Source organism: Malurus melanocephalus, unplaced genomic scaffold, assembly GCF_030028575.1.
Source record: "Malurus melanocephalus ecotype Western Australia unplaced genomic scaffold, MMel_1.1 scaffold_201, whole genome shotgun sequence".
Classification (NCBI taxonomy): domain Eukaryota; kingdom Metazoa; phylum Chordata; class Aves; order Passeriformes; family Maluridae; genus Malurus; species Malurus melanocephalus.
The window spans coordinates 430185-446712 of record NW_026623433.1 but is presented as its reverse complement, the minus strand read 5'-3'; the positions used below and the strand labels follow the sequence as shown (position 1 = coordinate 446712).

At 45.3% G+C, this 16528-nt stretch overlaps 1 protein-coding gene across 4 annotated transcripts in view; it reads right to left on the bottom strand.

The window, feature by feature from the left end:
* Positions 1-16528, bottom strand: part of ARHGAP32 (Rho GTPase activating protein 32) — a 234830-nt gene that overhangs the window by 148500 nt on the left and 69802 nt on the right. The window contains exon 1 of one of the 4 annotated variants that reach the window (XM_057373535.1): positions 9983-10031. The exons of the other annotated variants lie outside the window; for them this stretch is intronic. The gene's annotated coding sequence lies outside the window, so the exon portion shown is untranslated. Of the gene's footprint in view, positions 1-9982; positions 10032-16528 lie in introns of those variants that run through there. 4 annotated transcript variants of the gene reach the window in all.

Sequence of the window (16528 nt, the reverse complement as noted above, 5' to 3'; positions counted from 1 at the left end):
TAATTTAAAGCAAAAGCAAAAACCTACTGGTTGCAAAGGAAATCAAATTGTGCAACTCAGAAACAAGAGATTTAAAAAAAAAACAAACAAACAAACAAAAAAAAACCCAAACCAAAACACAAAAAAAATTACGCACACAACAAAAAAAACCCTCAACTTTTTTAACTGATGCTATTATTTTGAAAAAGGCTCAGTACAGTTTTCCTGAGGATTTCTAGATGTTRGGGTTTGACCATATTACAGCTGGCTGAAAAGATTCTAAACAGATTTTCCAAACAAATTATCCCTTAGCAGCTTCAGTCCAGTTCCCTGAGGTGATGGAATGGGAGGAAAGGTGATGTGATCAAGACCCACCTCCTACACCAGCTAAAGCAATCAGCTTATCAAAGTGCTTGCTCAGTCTAAAGACTTGAAAATAATGGGACTGCATTTCCATCTTTATCAGCACTTGGGACTACAAATGGATTTCTCAGGCTTCTGACAGCTCCTGCTGGATTCCTCCCCTGAAATGTGTTGGCAGCAGTGGTGAGAGTGAGTGCAGAGGGGAGTGTGTCCTATTTTGAAATAATCCTGGGAATGAGGTGCATGTTCAGGGTCTGCTCCCTCACCCTGGATGAACATGGATGTCACAGCACCCATCTCTATTTACCACACTCCAATCTATTTACTCACATTATTTCTTTAATCTTGTGTCTATAAAACTCCATGACAAGCTCTTCCCAAACCCTTTCCACTGAGATCCCAAAATGCAATCTCATTATTCTTCCTCTGAAGRTGTTCTGGACTTTTACTGCAAATTAGAAAAGCTCCACATGCAAAACTGGGCCTTTAAAACAGTCAATTCTTTGAGCTTTTGCCAGACTTGGAACATTCCACTGCTGAGGGAAATTCAAACTTGGTCACAACACCACAGAAATATTGGAAATTATACTGAAGATTTTCTCTCTGACACAGTTATCAGCATTTGATAGCTATCTGTGCACCCTTATTAATCTTTAACAGCCACTATTTAATTCCATGCCATCTGAGACAGAGAGCAAGGAAGGCTGAAGATGCTGCAGGTAATTTTAGTCCCTYATGGATTAAGTCTGGTGTTTTCTTCCTGCCCATCAGTGGCCTGGATGAAGGAAAATAACTTTGCCAACTTCTAGCAATGAAATAGGGACACAAGGAGTCGGGGGAGAGGGGGAAGAAAAGCAGCTTCTCAACACACTCTCTTTTTTACAGTATTTCCTCTGGGCATGTAAAACCTCAGAGCAGCAGCTGGGGAAGGAGCTTTCYTACCAGCCAGGCATAGGGAAAACCCTGGCCTCACCCCAAAACAAGCTTGGAACATTATCTATAGGCATAATCACACATTTTCGTATCCATGCGTATTATGTATATTTGACATTATTTTAATTTAGAGAGCAAATAAGTAGCACAACATACATTTGTCTGATTCACCACACATGTCAAGCTGTAACAAGACAAATTATCTTGTTTCCACCACGGATTCTTTTCCACAGGAGGGAAAATACCTCAAATCCCAGGAGCACTTACACGAAACACTGACACATGGATCTTGYAAACAATAAAGGCCAAACAAACTGAAGGAGCTGCTCTATAACAGCTCAGTTTGGATATTCAGGGGAGCTGTAAATGAGTGAAAAGCCACTACAAAATTTAATCCTGGCCATTAGAATAGAATATAATTTTATTGAAAATGCYACTTCCTCAACCTCTCAGCAGCTCCGCCCTTGCAATGAAATGTGACACTGTTATATTAATAAAAGTTCTGGTGTACAGAGGCCATTAAGCAATTCCTCTGCAGATGAATGAACCCTTCTTCATTGTAAATTGAGAACCAAATGTACTGGAACAAATGTTTACAGGACATTTCACAGAAGGCCCTGCCCATTTTCACACCCACCCTKTGAAGTTCTCTGGTAGGTCAAGTTGATTAATTTAGTCCAAACTTGCACATGTGCACACCACACAACTGCATTGAGAAAACACCTCATGTCCTTCTCCACCTTCTCAAATCCAATGAGCTGCTCCCACCATTTATGGTATTTTGGTGCCACATCAGGAATTAAAACCCTCTGGTGTCTGATCAAGCATTGAGTCCTGCCTGCTCACACCAAGCTGTGTCACAGGGCAGGCAATGCCCACAGCAGATCAGCAGAGTGATCTGCATCAAGGAAACTTCATCTCAAGGAAATGTAAACTTTCTATTAACTAGATGAATATTCAGCTTGATGTCCCTCAACCCTGTGGTCACTGCTTGTTTATAACATTGTAAATCTTAAATCCTCTTTTCACTAAACAAGAACTTCCCCTGTGCCTTTGAAGGAGTCCCACATCCACAAATCCAATGTCTTTCCACATTTCTGTTTGCACAAGAGAGAAAGAACCACAAAAAAGGTGTTTGTGGGAAGTGCTCCTCAAGCTGAACAAGGACAGAAGCTCTATGACATTGTGGGACCTCTACAGAAGGGGACAGCAGGCACTGCAGCTTCTCCTGGCTGCTCCCCCAAGCACTGACTGCTCTTCCTGGCCTCAATCTGAGAGGTGAGAGCACTGASAACTGATTTATTAGTTTATTTATTATTTCTATCACACTGTTGTTGTGCCTGGAAATTCCTCCCCCGATGGAAAAGYACAGCTCTGCCCTACAGAACCAACGTTTCAAGAGGATTTAAAGCTCCACACGAAGTGAYGGTTTCCAATGCATAAATTTTATCCAAAAGAAACAATTTAATTAAGGCCTGTGCTGACACCAATCTAGACTGAAAACCAATGAGCTTCAAACACAAGCTGATAAAATCTTGTGTTTGTTTTGCTCAAATAATTTGGACTAAAGGCCAAAATGACCCATCCTAGCCTGGGCGGAGCATCCCTGTCCTTCCAGACCTAACAAGAGTTTTAATCCCCTAAATCTCAATCAMATCTTGGAAACATAATCCAACAGTGAAACAACAGAGAAATACCTTTAGAACTCTGCTTTAGAAGGTTTAAAATAAATCARTCAAGATGTGAAGCGCTCTGGGTGTCACCCTACAATACATGACAGCAGAATTAAGTCAACTTTTCACATCTCATGAGYTGCCCATTGTCACCAAGAAAGAAAAATTATTAAACAAGAACTGAGGTTTGACCCAAAGCTTATAAACACTGGGGCAAGAAGTTGGACTAATGTGTGAAACACTGACACATTTTAATTTCTGACCTCAGACTTACACCACAAACAAACACAAAAATTAGGAAATTCCATTAGGGAGATGGGGAAMACATCAAAATTTGCACATACCTCTCTCAGCCTAATTTTCTGAGTAAACTCTGTGTTCATGAAATTAAAACTAATACAGTGGAAAGGAAGAAAATAATCACACAACATGGAAAGCAGAGATAGCTCACAAGCCCCAGGAAAAATGGAAGAAGGGATGGGAATTGCAGGCTGACAGTGCTGACCTGACAAGGATTTAATTTCCCATATTTCAAATCAGCTTTGTCAACACCTCCTTGATTCCATTATGTCCATCTGTRTTATATAAAACAAGATTTCTGAAGTCTGACTCCAGGATCACAGAACATGAAGCTGGAAAAGCTTGGCAAGGTCAGCTCCAAGCCCACCTCATAAATAAACAAATGCTAAATGGATTGTGTTTAATCCTTGGCCACAGAGTGAGAACCTGGCACAACTAAAGGCTTGCTGTGATTGACTGGACAACGTTAAAAGCTGTAATTGCTACTTTTGATGGAAGTTCATCATCAGAGAGCCAAAATTCAGTTATTTGGGAAGGCACTGCAAAAGGAACATCAGGAGGGTAACAGTATATTACAATAAATGAATATCTAAAAATCACTGGAATGAAATGTCATTCAAATACCAGCACAGAGCAAATTGGATTTCTTTGCACTTTGGGTGTTCCCTGGGCTACTCAGGATGCATTTATTGCCTGGTTCTGAGCTGAGCTCAATGGGTTTCTGTCTGGGGGGTATGGATGTGTAAGGATCTCAGAACTGCTACTGTGGGCGACAGAAGTCAAAAAATTAAAACAAGTTCACTGTGCTGGGCAGCTCTTTCATTTCTGTGCAGATCTCATGGAACAAAGGCTTCCCTGGTAAATCTGTCCATGTGCCCACATAAAGGAGGCTGGGAATCTCCAAACTGTGGGAATAGAGCTCTGAGCAGGACCAGCACTSTTACAATGACACATTAATCCCATTTTACTGGTTGTCATTGCTTTCAAAAATTAACCACGTTAGTTACAGCCACAGGAYAGTTTTTAAATACTTTAAGCATCARATTTTCTGGTTTTCCCAATGTYCAAATGYCAAATTCCTGGCACACCTGTCCCCAGGGAGCCAGAGATCACCAATGCACTAGGATGGCGTGGAAGGGGGGCCCCCAGAACTCATTCCTGTCCCTCAGCTGCAGAAGGCAATTGGTCACCACAAACCACTGCACACAAACTTTTAATTCTGAGCTTTCTATTCCTGCAAAGTATTTTTTTAAAGAAAAGAATCACTTCCCACTTGATGCGCACCTCCATCTGTTAAATGAGATTCTCAGCTGCCTGAAGAGAAATCTCTTTCCCTAAAGAAGGAAAATACGACTTTTTTTTCTTTGCATTAACTTTTCTTCTTAAATGAAGAATATACGACATTAGAAAAACTTTTTAAAAATTAAAYATAGGAAGTTTAAAATAAAGATCTTTTTGCAATCAGCACTATCACTTGWTTAACTTTTAAAATGCCAGAGTGGWYGTAACAACCCTTCCATGGTGAATGTTCCTCTGCAGTGGGAGGCAGAGAAGGCCAAAGGCACTGCAGAGATTAATCAACAAATGTTGGTTTCCTGCCCTGCTCCAACTCTCTGGACATGCTTTAATACAGGCTCCAATACAATCASACAATTATCTTTACTCAAGGGCTTTACTGAGGTTTCAGACTTCCAAATACACATCTTGTTTATTAATTTGCAAGAACATCTAAACCACATTTTCTGAGCTCTCAAAGAAAAGTTGCACAAACAAGATCAGATTACCTGGAATTTAAAACCTGTGGACAAAAGGGCAAGTCTGGGCAAGAGAGCTCCCATTTTAGCAAAAGAAGTTTTTTTCAGGTACCATGGGCAGCCTCTATCCGTTTGGGAATCAGCTTTTTATTCCCAATTGACTTCTTGGTGTCCCCAACACTCTTGAGCATCTCCCAACCCCTCCTAACCCTCACTGCACAAGCAAAGCCCCCAAGCCCAGGGAGGAATGTGGATTTAAACTGAAAAAGGATAAATTTAGATATTTAAATTTAGATTAGATGTTCAGAAGTTCTTTACTTTGAGGGTTACAAATAACTGAACACTGCAGAGATGCTTCACCCACCCATTGAGGGAAGGAGGGAGGATGGAAGAGGAGAAGCCAACACTGTACTAGAAAACAAAACCCCTGATTGTTTCCTTTCCTCTAAGCACAGTAAAATCAATCCCAAACCACTTTCAGTAAATCTCCAAAGCTGAAAGCAGCAAAAAGCAACTGGGAGTCAATAGCCCCACCATTTTTAACCTGCCCTTCCACCACAGTTTTGGCAGCCTCTTGTCTCACCTGGCTGTGTTTTATGTCTCAGCTCAGTAACATCCTTCTCCAAGCACATAAGGGAGTACAGAGAAATGCACTCCATGCTCTGGAAGGGACTGGAACATGGAACTAAGAGCTCTGTGTAACTGGGCTGTAAGAATCTGCTTTCAGCTTTTGCATAACTGACATTTCTTTAAGTACTTTATGGAAAGGATAAGTTGTTGGAATATTCAGCTTTTACAAGCTCTGAAACATGCTCTTAGTTATTAAAAAGCATTATAAAAATCATCACAGAATCCTCATGCTTTTGCATACGTATTACTGAACAAACCTGCTCTTTTATTTGGCAACACATAAAAGATATTATTTTAGTAGGTGCTCAGCATTTTCCTTCAGAAGAACACAGTGACAGTCAATAAAAAACAATTCCTCTGGAATAGGAATCACTTTGCCCAGGACGAGAAAAAGAACTAGGAAATCACTGAACAATAAGAATTGCTGAGGCCTGGCTTTGGTTTCTTTTGTTTGACCCAGGAACAAGTATAAAAGTATTTAAAAAATGCCTTTAGGGAAAAGGGCACAAACCTCTTATTTACCATTAATAACTTGCTACAAGCAACTCTAAAGTTGGACCACAGAAGGGAGATGGGGAAAGATGCTGCTGCCACCTTCCTGCCCTGCCAGGAGCCTGAATTTGGGCACACCAGCAAAGGTTCCTCATGGGGCAGTGAGCTGTCCTGCCTCCCACTCCCAATGGCCATGGTGGGAGCAATCTACACCCCACAGCAGCACTCACCCTTGCTCCCTGTTCTCACCCAAGKGACACCAACAGGGACCCTCTCACCAAGCTCTCAGTCAGAACCTGTTCCCTGTACTTCCCCTGCAATCTCCTCTTTTTGGCTTGCTAAGATCAAGCTTTCTCCCAGCCAGCCCTTCTCAATGCCCAGCAAGTGCTGTTCTGCCCCTTGCTGGACCCTTCAAACCTCATCATCACACAAAGCAGGAACAAACCCCACCTGCTCCCAGCTGAGCCAAATGCAGCACACATCAAASGAGACCCCAAATCGTACAGAATGACCCAAACCTAGACCCAAGRACTGCATCTGAGCTGATCTGGGGTTGGTTTGTAGTTCAGTGCCAATGCAAAGCCATGGTCAATTCAGTCCTGCCTCCCAGAAGCACATCCTGGGAAAACAACACTTTCAGCACACRGAACAATCAAGAGCAATCACCTCCTCAGTTACAGCCTCACATGCTGCTGAATGACAACTGTTCAGAACATGAACCAACACTCCCAGCCTGCCCAGTCAGACAGCTGCTGAGCAGGGAAACCTTCCTCCAACTAAAACATTGATATGGGGCCAATCACCCACCCAGAGCTACACTGTCTGTCCACCTCACAGCTTCTGTCCATCCTATTCATGCAAACCTGTGTGTGTGGTTATGGAGCACTCCGTAGTTGAAACCAGGGGTAAAACCCACCCCAAGCAGACTTGATGGCAAATTCTTACAAGGAAATGAATGGAAATGAACTCTGGGACACCAGAACCTGAATAGCTGAACAAGTAAAAGATAAGCRTAAGCAAATAAATAAAGAGTAGCTCAAGTTACTCTGACTTAAATAAATAATCTGAAATAATGGGTGGTCCTTGCACCATATTTACAACAGCCCTCCTCCTACACTCCTATTATCATTGCATTTCAGTGCTATCAAAAGCAAACAGGAGGCTGCTCCATCCCTCCTCCATCTAGATATATATTTCACTATTATTATTCCTACTGGAGAGCTMCTGACCAGCTAAATGGAATTAAATGGAGGCCTCCAACTGCAGCAAGTCATCATCGGGGACAGATTTAAGCAGGTGGGGGTCACACGGGCAGGGGATGTGCAAAGCCACACTGTAATTAATTCTGGACAGCAGAGCTGTGAATCCAAACGCTTCACGATTCCATGGGCTCACACAGCAGTGGGACAGACCTGCCCTGCCAGCCCTCTGCACAGGCATTTCTGATGAGGGAAGGGGAAGACAGAGGTGTCAGGGGGGCAGAAGATGCAGGGGGACAAGGAGAAGCAGTGCCTGAGACGACAGGGGTCAAACCTGCTCACTGTGGTCAGAGCACATTCYCCTTCAACGCCAACACTCCCGGTGCTGATGACATTTTTAAAAATCAAAACCACATTTACTTCGGCTTTTGGAATAATTTACAATTGTTAATTAGCATGTTCAGTGARTAATAAAACCCCCAATAAGCAGGMAAGAGCTCCTCACTCTCCCTTGCCKGGCTCTCAAGGGTCCAGCTGCAGCCACTGCTGTCCCTTTTCCCCTCGACACCCACTGGCAGCGTGGCACAAGGGCAGCCGAGCTGGCACATGGGGCTGCTCTCAGTGGGAACCCTGCTGCTTGSCTTCCTGCTGCCTCACAGCTGAGGACAGAAAGAACAATGAGCCAAGCCTTCAGTCTAATTGAGGTGTATTTTTCTTTTTGGAGGGGAGATTGAGACAGTATATCATAATCCCAAACCTTAACTGCAAAGCTCCTCAGAGGATCATGAAATACCAGGYGTAACATGTATGATATGGACAGTGAATAATAAAGTGACCACAGTTATGCTAAAAGCTGTACTTGGATATGCCAGCAGACCATAAAACATTAATGCAAGGACTAGCTACATCAAAGCAGACACGAGGTGAGCAAAGAGAGTACCTCCTTCCATTTTCCAAAAACCAAAGTAACTGGCAGCTCACACAAACTGTCCAGTGGTTCAGAGGAAGACTGGCCCTAAAGYAGGAAACAGCTTCAGTTTGCCAGTCCCTCACAAAAGGAAATATCCAACACCTTGTGAGGAACAGGAATCGAGGCTCAGGGAGAACACCACCATCCTGTGCAGGGCATCAACCCTGCTCTCACTCAATCCTTGCCGTGAAATGTTGTACCTGATGGAGCAGAGACACGAGCCCAGCTCCCAGCAGGCAGTCAGGRCACTGTCCCGAGGAACAGAAGCCTCTCCCAGAGAAGGCTCAAGGGCTGAGCTCTGCCCTTTCCCAGCCGTGCCTCTGAGCATGGAGGGTTTAGCGTCACCTCCTCCTCACCTATGACTTTATGAACTCCTTTCAAGAGAGAGAAAGCAACAAGCTACACCCAGAAAGCCTAGCCAGGACCAGTGAGCAAGGGAACTCTGGGCTGCAGAGAGCTCGGAGGGAGCAGCTCCAGCAGCCGGGAGGCTCCAGGGACAGAGCCCCGCCAGGGTGTTCCCCCCGGCAGCAGCTCCCACCTCCACCAAGCCCAGCAGACCGGCTTGCTCATCACCACAGACACTGCCCTGGATGAAAACGAAACCCATTCCATGCAGGGCTGGAGCAGGAGAGCTGCCAGGCGCCGGGAGCTGCTGTCACACAGATCAGAGCTCGGGCTGGGGATGCCCGGTGCAGCACATCAGAGCTTTGGGTCCCCTGCACCAGCTGGGGCTGCGCAGAGGGGATGAGGGACATCACCAGCTCAGAGAGCTCCTCCTGCCCTGCGAACCTCGGGGGCTTCTGCAGATGACAATCCCAGAAGGTTTGGCTTGAAGGAACCTTAAGGATCAGGAAATTCCAACCCTGGCCACGGGCAGGATCCACTCCCTAAACCAGCCCAGGATCGTGCCCTGCTGCCAGCCTGTGCCTCTCCTGACTGCCTGAGGAGGAGCTGCCCATTTCCCTTTGCTTTGCCAACTCTGGACCTGAGGACTGGGCACGTAAGGGTGCGGCAATACCTCATCATGCAACATCACCCTAATCCCCTGGGAATGCCAGAGATCAGGAAAAAAGAACAGTTTTGTCGGTTGTTATTATTGCTAATTAACTGGGCGGGGAAGTATCTGAAACACAAACACTTTGGGGAAAAAAAATTACAGGTCACATTTGTGTTTTCATTTTAAAAGCAAACTATGAACAACAAAATATAAGAGTTAGAACCTGTGACAGTGAACAGGGACATTTTAAAACCGAAAAAAAAGCAACCTTTTGAAACAAAACATTTTAATTGCACTGCTTCAAAATTTTGTGGGCTTATGAAACATCTTTAATTTTAGATCAGGCCAGACAAGAAAGTCTCTGAAATACCAACCCATAAAGGCAGAAGGAAGGAGGGATGAAGAAAGAAGTCGAGGTGGAAAAGACACCCAAAGAGAGACCCCCTTTAACACATTATAGGGGATGAAAAACATGAAAGGTATGGAATTGCCCAGGCAGATGCCAGCAGTGCAATGCATGGAAAATCAAAAGCAAACAAGATTTGCTGTCCCCTCGACACCAGGAGAACGTGTCTGCATCCACCAGCTTCCTCTGCGCACAGAAAATGAACTATTTCAAAATGTGAACATCACAGGAATAACAGGTCCCTGGACACAGGACGAAGCCTGCCACTAGCATWTGCCTCACTCACCCTGATCACAGAGGGATGCCATGGGAGCAGCTCTGCAGGAGTGCTTGGAGGGAGTGCAGGTACATTGAATGCAGGAGGAGAGCAGAAAGGGACGCGACAAGCGAGACGGGACTCCAGGAAGCAAAGCTCACAAATGACTGCTGAGTTGTGCAATGACTCAGCAGGAAGAAAAAAAAATACGAAAAAAAAAATACAGCAGCTGCTAAGAAAGTTTTTTCCATCAGAACAGGTACCATAAAAAAGTAGGTAAAGTAACAAAGAGCCAGAAGCAGAGTTCCCAGGCTGAATTCTGCCAAGCTGTGTGCATAGAGCTGTCCCTGCTGCTCGGCCCTTCCAATCCCCTCCCAGCACACCTAAGCAGGTGGAGGAGCAGGAAAGCCCGGCTTTAACCCCTGCCTCCCCAGCACCTGCCAGGCTCACTGCAAAGGTGCTTTTCTTAGGGAGCAACGTGAGGGGAAGCTAGAGCCCGGCCAGAAGTCAGGAAAGGCCAGAGCAGACAGAAGGGCAGCCTGGGAAGCCCAGGGAAAGGAGCAGGAGGGTGGCAAAGCAGGAGCATCAGCCTGCTGCCCTGGCAGGCCCAGGAGCGAGGTCAGGACAGGAAGGTGACAGACAGRGCACCTCTGCAACGCCTCTGCTGTCCTCCTGAGCATGACACTACAGCTGCTGCTTCTCCTACAGAACTTTCCAGGAGGGCTCTGCCGTGTCTCTGAGGCACAACAGCTCCTCTTGGAAGGGTACAATTCAATGTAATCTGTTAAACAGAGAGAACTGCTCCCAGCAGATGGGTGAGCAAGGCAAGCTGTGCAGATTTCACTGCTCAGTTTGAACACATTCTCACTCACTCTCTCCTCTGCAAACCTTTATGCTAATAGCTTTTCAAGAACATTTAATCCTCCACCCTCCCAAATTACCACGGCAGGCAGCATCGCTGTCCCTTCAGTCTGGACCCCAGAGAGAGCCCAAGGCACTGGGCACCCGCCTGGCCTGAGCCAGGTGACATTCAGTGACATTTGAGCAATGCTCACGTGCTCTGCAAGGCAGGGGGAGAAAGGAGATGGATCAGGTAACGGCAATTCCTTTCCATCATTCCTCCCTGGCAAAGCCAATCCCCTGAAAAGCACCTTATCAGACACCTAAGTGTCTTATCTCTGCCTTTCAAATCTTGCCTGGCCTGCTTCCACCGGTGTCAATTCTGCATCTCTGCCACCATCCTCCTTCTGCACAAGGGTAATAGAAGAGGAGAGGATGCCAACAGTTCCACTGCGCAGCAAAATAACTCTGTAATTGTGCTGGCTGGAGGAGGGARCTACAAAATCAGAGGGGAGTGGGAGAGAAAAGGGGAGCTGAAAGGTAAAAGCACTAGGAATGAAGCTCTAAACGTTCTCCTTTGCCATTTCACCACCTTGAAGGCAACACAAGCTGTGAACATTAACCGCTGAGAAAATTAACCCCTGCAAGGCAAGGAAAGCTGTGGCTTCATGGCTGGCACACGGAATTAGGAATGTTAGAAGAGCTGGCAGTGAGGGAGCAAGGGGGACYCTGGCCTGGTGTGTCACAACCAGTTACAGTTAGAAACAGGAAGCCACGGTGAGGACAATCACAACATCTGCAACATCCTCCTGACATCTGTGTCAACATCCAGCCCCCCGCGCCTCGGGCACAGCTCAGGGAACCCCAGGGGTTGGGATGAGCAAGGACAATCCTGCTGAAAATACAACCCACCTTTCAACCCTATTTCAAAAGACCAACAGGATAAAATTTTGCCCTCAAGTAATTTTTCTACTTGAGCCCTGCGGCTCTTCAAAATTAAATCAAAATGTTCCTGTAAAACTAAGCTATTTTTGTTACTCCTGCTTTAAAAATGGTGTAAATAATGCACAAGAAGACTCAGCATTGCCTGAGTCAGTGAAGCCTGGAATAAAACCCAAGAGTGCCGGCTGCTGTTTGTCATCCATAAAAGCCTCCTCTCCATAAAATATGATCACGGACACTTTTTTAACCCATGCTGACAACCTGTTTGCACACAAAYGCTGAGGAACAGCATCCCCCTCCCAGAGCAAACCACTGTGCTTTGGGGGACAGAGCTGCTGGGTAGGGCTGAGCAGCATACGGTGCATGAATTGTTTATTTTCAGCATGACTAAGGTAACACTTCATCCCAGTTTGTGCTGCATCACAGGAGAGGCTGCAATATTTCACTGCCACCTTTAATTGTCCTGACTCATGCTGTCTGTAATAAAATACCCTCTTGGGAAAACAAATAAATAGACAAATAAAGCCTTAATGATTTGGTAAAGTACCTACCAGTAAAAGCTCACTGTCCATTATTTTGAAGATATTAAAAAAGGCTGCAGATGTGATGTGCTCACCTAGAGCAGGTGGTGAAGAGATTTACAGCTTTGTTACTTTGACAGGGAAAAAAAACAAAAAAAGGAAGTGTGGAGCAGCTTTTGAAAGCATTTGTCTCAAGCACCGAAAGGGTCGCGTGGAAAATGAAAGCATTTCTATTCCACTGGCACTTGAGCAGAGCAGCAGGATAATGAAGCGACTGGGCTATTGCCCTTCCTAAAGCAATGAGATCTTGCTGAAAGCAGCACATATTCATCTCAGTGCCCAGGAAAAGGGCACTAAACAGTGTTCTGCCAGCCTCTGCCCCCCTCTCTCAGTAACCAGGATGATTTTAGAACTGACACATGCAACAGAGACTTTTTAGTGCATAATGAATAACTCTGCAGAAAGAGAAGGCTGTGAGAGAATGGGTAAAAATAAAAATATAGTGAACAGAGTGAAATTACATGATATAATGCAGCTTCAGAGAACAGAGCAGCCTGACAGCAGCACTTCCAAAAACTCCTGGTGAGGATGGGGCTTACAGAGTCATGGAACAGGGAGGACCCGTCCCAGAAAGCACATGCTCCTTGCTCCCATATCACTCCCACACTGTCTGAACGCTTGGAAAAGACAGCTCTTCTTGTCATCAGGGCAGAGAAAGGCCCAGTGCAATAAAAATGAGCCTGTAACCGTCCCCAAATCTCCTCGGCAAAGAGGATTGGGATTTCCTGTGGCCATGGTTCGGGTGTCACAAATCTGCCTGATGCAGAAGCTGAGTCCCTCTCGATTCATGGGAAGGTTCATTCCCGTGCCAGGCTCCTCTCCCTGCTCTCCCCAGAATGGGGCTGTGGCTTCCCACAGGGATGGGACTCAGTGATCTGTGTCTCCCTCTCTGCTCCCAGGCAGYTCACAGAGTGAGACTCTATTCCATGTGACAGCCCAAGCCACAGCTCCTTCCCTCCTCTGAGGCTCTTTGTTCTCAGAGACAAAYGAGCTCACTTAAACGTTCTCTGCAAACTTGGTGTAGAAATTGGAGTGGGTTTTTAAAATTATTCTTTCCTTATTTGGAAAAACATTTCATAAATCATGGAATCACAAAATGTGTTACGTTGGATGGGACCTTAAAGCCCATCCACTGCCACCTCTGCCACGGACTGGGACATCTTTCACTAACCCAGGCTGTTCCAACCCCATCCAGGCTGGCCTTGGGCTATGCCAGGGATCCAGGGGCAGCCACAGCTTCTCTGGGCACCCTGTGCCAGGGCCTCCCCACCCTCACAGGGAAGGATTTCTCCCCAATATCCCATCCATCCCTGCCCTCTGGCAGTGGGAAGCCATTCCCTGTGTCCTGTCCTTCCAGAACCTTCAACTTAACTACGAAAAGTCCTTCAAGCAAAACCTACGTGATCTCTAAACTGTGTAAGTGACCTCTTCAAGCTTCCTCTTCTTTGTTTTTCATGCAGTAACTGAACAGGCAACACCACCCAGACCTAACACTTCCCACTATGTTATGGAAAACCCACAGGAGAGAGCACAGTTAGTGAAAAAGACAAACCTTTCTGCTCCTGAATGGAGACTGATATCTTTTTGTATTCCCATTATGTAATTAAAGCTTTCAACACACTGATTTTATTGTAAATGCAGTAGTAATTAAATACGTTCTCTAAAAATAACATAATTTCATTTTCCACTGTAAGCAGATGCAGTGCACAGCCAGAACAGAAGATTTCCTAGCACACAAAATGTGCCTGCACATGAAGCTTCCTGCTAGGCCACACTCACACCATGCCAACACCTCCCACTTTCCCAGCTCCCACCAACAGCCAGCACCAGCCCTTTGCACACAAACCAACACAGCAGGAATGGTGACAGMAAACAGGGACCCAGCCCCTTTCGCAGATCTGATGGTGTCTTGTTTTTCCCTGACATGCTACTACACACTCATTACTGCACAGAGAGCCAGGCAGGGGCAATTCACTTCTGTTAGCACATTCAAGTAGTAAAAAGCATAATTTTTATGAAGTTCTGAGGTTCATGACAGTGGCAGAAGGTATCCCCTGGTGTGCTTGTCTTCCTTCCTGTTCTGTTTGCACAGAAGGTGTCAAACATCAGTGGGGGCTGCTTCTCTGATTTATTGACTGAAGATAGCTGGGAAAGGGCAAATGTTTGGGAAAGGATGTTTGACAGGCAAGGCATGATGGCATCAGTAGCCTTATGAATACTTCATTTATRGCACCAGCAAAAGCAAGAATATTTCACACCATCAGAGTACACACCTGGATACATTCCAGTGCTCTCATTGGCTGCTGGCTTCCTTTGAATTCCTGATTTCTCCAAAGAGACMTGAATCCCAATTTTTATGAAATACACATGTGAAGGCAAAATCAAGAGTGGACAAACAACAAGAATCCAGAAGGACCTGCAGTTTCTGTTTCGATATTGCCCCTCTCTAACAGTGCTGAACATTGATAAAAGCTTTTTCCTAAACCAGTATTTCCTGTTTGCTCCTGTGYTGCACAGGTAACTGAGCTCCCTGCTGCTCAGCACTTCCAGAACCTGATGGATGATGATAAAACACCTTYAAAGCCCCAGCTACTGCAGGAATCTCAAGGCTCTGGCCAGAGCTCCCCACACACAACTTGGCAGCCAAAGGGGCTGGAGCACAGAGAGCTCAGCAGGTGACACCTCCAAATTCCATCCAACCCCACAGCATCCAATCCATCCATAATTGCACATCTCCTTTTTGCCAGCAAGCAGCAGTCTGAGGTTATTTCCCAWGAGCCTTCCAGTTTCTGTGCACCCAGACTTTGGTTTGTCCTCTGCAGGCACCAAGGAAATTCTGTGTCTACACAAGAGAGGATGGGCCAAAAATGTAACCTTATGTTCTTTTATGAGCCACTGGGGATTTATCAAAAACGTCGTTCCCTAAGCAGAGGTGCATCCTGATTCAAAAAGGGGCCAGGTACTAATTAAACATCCTGTGTCTGCAGCAAGGGTTCTGCATCTCAGTGGGTGTCTGTTTGCAGGGCCATATCCAATGTCTATTCCTTGTTAGCTGTAATCAGATCCAAAATCTCATTTACAAAGTCTGCATCAGGCAGGGCAGCACCTTTTCTACCCGTGCTGCTGGGGAGTCCATGGAACCTGTTCCATGCTCCAAAGTCAAGGTGGTATTTCAGYTATTGCAACAGGTTACACAAAAATAATCAAACACTACACATCCATGTTCCTGTCATTTCCCTGTGGGAGGCACAGAATAACTCCACAAGGCAGGSAACATTATCCCAGTACCTGAAACTCCCCCTTGACCCAGGTAGAAGGRAAGATGAGGTTACCTGCTGGTCCTCTGCAAATATTTATAAAGCCCTGCACAGAGCAGGAGATGCTGTCACAGAACCTCACCATTCTGTGTGAAGCTGTTCTTAAAATCCCCTCCAAAGAGAACACGAAGTGTGTGCACACTTATACACATGCATGCAAAAAAAATGTCATGCTGCTGCTTTTCAAGGAGCTGAGGAGAAAGAGAGAAATATTTTTACTGCCAGACCAACCCCAGGACTTACAAGACTTGCACAAATATCCTTGGCACTGGCCATGACCCTGAATTTTAAGCACATTAAAACAATGTTAGAATTTCTCACCCTTTCACTGCAAGTCTCTCAGCATTTCATATATTCAAAGCTCCAGTCATGGAGTCAAACACTGAAGAAATATTCTCAGTTTTCAGAAAGATTATTAAATTAAATTATCCTGTGGRAGAAAGGTGAACATGACCCATCTTGCACTTAAAAACTCAAACTTGAGGGCAAATAAAATTATAATCAAAGCACACCTTGAAAGGCATAATTTTTAAAGTCAGACTTGTGATTTTCAGGAACTTGATTGCTGTTTTTTAAATGCTGGAGGGGTCAGTCCTACCACACATGAAAAGWCACTGCTCAGCATTTCTATAAAGCGAGTCCTTGGGTGCAGAAATGTTTTGCTCCCTCTGCTGAGGATCAGGACTGGGAGTCAGTGCTGGACCACAGGAACCCTTCGCTCCTCACCCCTGGAGGTGGCCACAGGAAATCCAACACCAACGGGCAGAGAAAAAGCCAAAACCCTCACCAGGAGATGACAGGAATGTGCTTTAACCAAATATCAGGCACAAGTGCAAACTTATGAAAGGTCAGCTCACTGCACTAGAAAAACAAAACAAGTACATAAAGGAGAAATC